Here is a 5,224-nt window from a genome sequence, read left to right as displayed (position 1 = left end):
ATAACCTCCGTTAGCGAGGATACATGCATCCACCCTCCGTCGCATGGAATCCCTGGTGCGCTGATGCAGCCCTGGAGAATGGCGTATTGTATCACAGCCGTCCGCAATTCGAGCACGAAGAGTCTGTATATTTGGTAGACAAGAGCTTTCAAATGCCCCCATAAATGAAAGTCAAGAGGGTTGAGGTCAGGAGAGCGTGGAGGCCATGGAATTGGTCCGCTTCTACCAATCCATCGGTCACCGAATCTGTTGTTGAGAAGCGTACGAACACTTCGACTGAAATGTGCAGGAACTCCATATTGCATGAACCACATGTTGTGTCGTACTTGTAAAGGCACGTGTTCGAACAGCACAGTATCCCATATGAAATCATGGCGGTGAATAGAGGAAGTACGAAACTAAAATGAACTCTAACATGGAAATTAAGCGTTTCCGGACAGATGTCCACATAAGATCTTTTCTTTATTTGTGTGTGAGGAATGTTTCCTGAAAGTTTGGCCTTACCTTTTTGTAACACTCTGTATAATATGAGTCGACCAAAAAGTTCCGTTTTAGGGCGTTGCTGCAGCATATATATAACGTAACTTGACGTATATGTGGGTATATAAACAGTAAGATGCAGGCAAGGGATTAGTGTGGTATCCCTTTCTATCCGACGTGTGTTCGGTAAATGTCTAAACGTGGCATATTACCAAATGCGTCGAAAAGGGACCAACGTGCTGTTATTGTTTCCTTCACTGCCGAAGGATAAGCAGCGGTAGACGCCCTTCAGAGAATGAAGAATGCGTGCGCTAAGGGCTGCTGGTGCTTCACGATAACGTACGTCTCCACATTGCACATGCCGTGACGCATTTGTGCCAACTACTGATCTCTGCCCCATGTGATTGTCATACCTTTCGTCCCTTCAGAAAAGCCACTGAAGGATGGACGATGTGTAGCACGCAGCAACGGACTTCTTCACGCAGCAGGACACCGTGTTTCATCAACATGGTGCACCGATGGGGCGAGTACCTCAATGCTGACGGGGATTTCGCCGGATTGAAATATCGTTTCTGGATTGTACGGCCTTCGAACAGAAACATTTTGATCAACCCTTATATGAAGACCTTGTCTTGATAATGTTTCCGTGTATGCATTGGAGTAAGTAAAAGTCGTAAAACATAAACGCTCTCTTTGTGTAAGAACCAGACGCTGTGGACAGAAAGGGAGACTCATTTGTTACAAAAGGGTGAAAAACATTTTTCAGGAATCGTCAGGAAACTATTCTTCCTGCCAAACTAACATTCTCTCTTCTACTGTTGCGGAAGCAGTGAACTAATGGCCCATAATGAAACAAGAACCAGGAAATCATTGTAGAACTGTAGCTGTGTCGCCTGTAAAAAGGACTGTCAATACGTTTCACCTGGCCAGATGTAAAAACTTTAATAATCGCATTAAAACTACGAATTTCGTAAAAATTACACTAACTACGTATTACAAGAGTAATACTAATATAATTCGTTCAGTTGTTAAAATGAGTGCTTGATTTTTAATTACAAATGAGAATAACTGCAAATGTCAGCTCCTCTTCACATCGTGTTTAATGATAGAAACTCAGATTTTCGTCTACGTCTACATCATACTGCGCAAGCCACCAAATTGTGTGTGACGGGGGGTACTTACGGTACCACTATCTGATCCCTCCAGCCCTGTTCCACTCGCGAATACTGCGTGGGCAGAATGATTGGCTGTAAGCCTCTGTATTGGCTCTAAGATCTGTAATTTTCTCCGCGTGGTATGTGGAGGGAAGTAATATGTTGTCCGACTCCTCCTGAAAAGTGCTGTCCCGAAATTTCAGTAGTAAATCTCTCCGTGATGCACAACGCCTCTTTTGTAACGTCTGCCAATGGAGTTTGTTTAGCATCTCCGTGATGGTCTCTCGCCAGCTAAACGATCCCGTGACGAAACGCGCCGCTCTTCGTTGGAACTTCTGTCCTAACTGACAGGGATCCCAGATGGATGGACAATACTCAAGAATCGGGCGAACAAGCGCCTTATAAACCACTTCGTTCGTTGCTGAGTTAGACTGATCGCAAGAATCGTAAGGAAATAGGAGTCTGGTGTCTGCTTTTCCCATTATTTCTTTTACGTGGTCATACCACTTAAGGTCGCTCTGGATAGTTACGCCTATCGGATATTTTACGGCATATGCTATTTCCAGGTGCTTGTCATCAATGGTATAGCTGTGTAGTTGCGGATTTCTTTTCCTACTTATATGCAATGTTACATTTATTTACGTTCAGGGTCAACGGTCAGAGCCTGCACCACTCATCGAATCTGTGTAGGTCGTTATGCAAATTCGTACCATCTTGTGGCGTTGCTACTATGGTATAGACAACTGCATCATCTGCGAATAGCCTTGAAAGGCATCCCACGCTTATATATATATATAGTGTAAACAGCAACGGTGCTATAACACGTCCCTGTGGTACTCTGCATATTACCTTTACATCTGCCGATTTTGTTCCGTTCCCCTTCATGTGGCTTACGTTGTTAGTTATTGGTGAAACCTGCTAGGCAAGAGAAAGCAGGATTTGGTTACGCTTGTGGACGGGGCCGTTATACACAATTTATTTTAAACCAGTAATTCCATACTCAACAATAAATAAAAAATATCACACGTTAATAATGAAGAAGTAAACAACTGTCTAAAAAAGAGTTTTCAGTGTGTTAGAATTTAGCAAATCACCATTAAATACAGATACAGCAGATAATGTTTTAAAAGCAAGCCACTGTGATCTGGGCAGAAAGTCTTACACGCCAGGAATGGCAATATATTAAGAATTGTATAAGAACTAGCTGCAATTCACAACTTACTGGTATTGGAATATTAAAGGTAAGTCGCCACAAACACAGCAGAAGGCATCAGAGGCCAGGAATGACAAATTATAATTTTAAGGCAGATGGCCACAATCACGCCAGGAACGGCCATAATATAAAAAGTTTAGAAATCTGCTGTAAAACAGCAAATACAATAGCAAAGGTTAATTAAAAAACAACGCTTTCAAAGTTAACCAACCACTGAACACTACACTGCTAGATTTATTCCAGAAGGTGACCAGAACTATTAAGTAGACATATATAACCTCTAATGTAGGCATTACAAGGTATTGTAGTAAATAATACAATACTAAAACACAAGGACCAGTACATAAGTTCCCTAAAGGATACTGAGGCAGATTATACCCGCAGAAGGCGTGAGCTGAAGGAGCGTAACACAGAACTATTGGCCATCAGTCCTTTTGGAACACACATGTCTTACAAGAACCAAGGGGCCACAGACGGTGCTCCAGGAATCGACCTCAGAGAAGCTCCGGCAACAAACACTTTCGCGAGCGATGAGATTGACAGCCGAGAGTTGCATTCACTTCACGAGATGGTAATTCAGACGAATGACTAATGGTAATTTTGGTGAAGCTACCTGACGTCTGATAAACCAAATGCAACGATGGAACAATACGCCAAAGCTGGAACCGGCAGTCTGTATTACGTCCCCAGAATACTGTGTTTAGAGCCCCCGGAACGAGAAAGCAATCACTACAACCGGAGTAGAAGAATCACCAGCCGGCCTACGATCAAGAAAGCTTCCAAAACTACGCGCTTTACTGGACAGCAGAGGAAAGGCGAGGAAACTTACACTGCCGTTACGCACACTAACCCCCAGGGTAGGTAACTGGGACGTTAGCGGCCACCAGGCAAAAAAAATTACCGTTTGTTGAACTTAACAAATTGTAACAAGTTGAACGCAGTAAATAGTAATAAGAAGCTAATCAGATCTGCCTTTCCCAAGCACTCCACTCGCTACTCTTCGCGTCGGCGAAACTACGAGCAGCAACACGAACCCAAGTCACTGGAGAATCGCGAGATATCACATTGGTGGAGGTTTCTGTACATGGATTGAAATGCACTGACCTTAAAGCTTGCTGGATCCGGTTTACGACGAGGTCGTACTCCCTCGTGAACACAGCCCTTCCATCCGGCAGTCCGTGCGTACCGCCAGCGGCCCCGACGTGTTCTGGCACTGTGCGGGCCTGGCTCCTCCTGAGTCCCCAACCGAACTGGCCAACTCACACGACCCAGAAAACCAACGACGTCGCCCCAAAGATGGGGCAACAGTTACTACATATCGATAACAGCCGCAGCTGCCACTAGCTGGCATGCAACCCTTGCGAAACCGAGTGGCGCCAGTCAACACGAGAAGCTGACAAACAAACTCAACCGTGCCAACTAAACGATACCGTCTGGCCTCAAACAGAGGGCGAAAACTGTACGTTGTAGAACAGCACCAACGTGACCGCAGCACGGCTCAGTTGGTGTCACACGCAAGCGTGGTGGAGGCAGGGCGTGCCTTGTGGAGGAGGAAATTATAGTTTAACGTCCCGTCGACAACGAGGTCATTAGAGACGGAGCACAAGCACGAATTAGGGAAGGATAGGGAAGGAAATCGGCCGTGCCCTTTCGAAGGAACCATCCCGGCATCTGTGTGAAGCGATGTAGGGAAATCACGGAAAACCTAAATCAGGATGGCCGGACACGGGTTTGAACCGTCATCCCCCGAAAGCGAGTCCAGTGTGCTAACCACTGCGCCACCTCGCTCAGTGGCGTGCATGGTCTGTATGTAGACAGTCCACGTGACCACTGCCTAAGTCTGACGTCAGCGTGCAATAATCACTCACAGACAGCACGCCGCAGCAGTGGCAGTGGAGGGTACATGCAAGATGTCAAGGGAAGCGGAAAACAATACAGTCGTTGAAACTTCCTGACAGATTAAAACTACGTGCCAGACCGAGACTCGAACTCGGGACCTTTGCCAGTCGTTGACATAATCTACATCTACATCTACATCTACATCCATACCCTGCAGACACCTGACGGTGTGTGGCGGAGGGTACCCTGAGTACCACTATCGGTTCTCCCTTTCTATTACAGTCTCGTATTGTTCGTGGAAAGAAAGACTGTCGGTATGCTTCTGTGTGGGCTCTAATCTCTCTGACTTTATCCTCATGGTCTCTTCGAGAGATATACGTAGGAGGGAGCAATATACTGCTTGCCTCTTCGGTGAAGTATGTTCTCGAAACTTTAAAAGCCCGTACCGAGCTACTGAGCATCTCTCCATCTTCCACTGGAGTTTATCATATCTGTATCGCTTTCGCGATTACTAAATGATCCTGTAACGAAGCGCGCT

Source organism: Schistocerca gregaria, unplaced genomic scaffold (assembly GCF_023897955.1).
Source record: "Schistocerca gregaria isolate iqSchGreg1 unplaced genomic scaffold, iqSchGreg1.2 ptg000474l, whole genome shotgun sequence".
Taxonomy (NCBI): domain Eukaryota; kingdom Metazoa; phylum Arthropoda; class Insecta; order Orthoptera; family Acrididae; genus Schistocerca; species Schistocerca gregaria.
Note: the sequence above shows the minus strand (reverse complement) of the source record.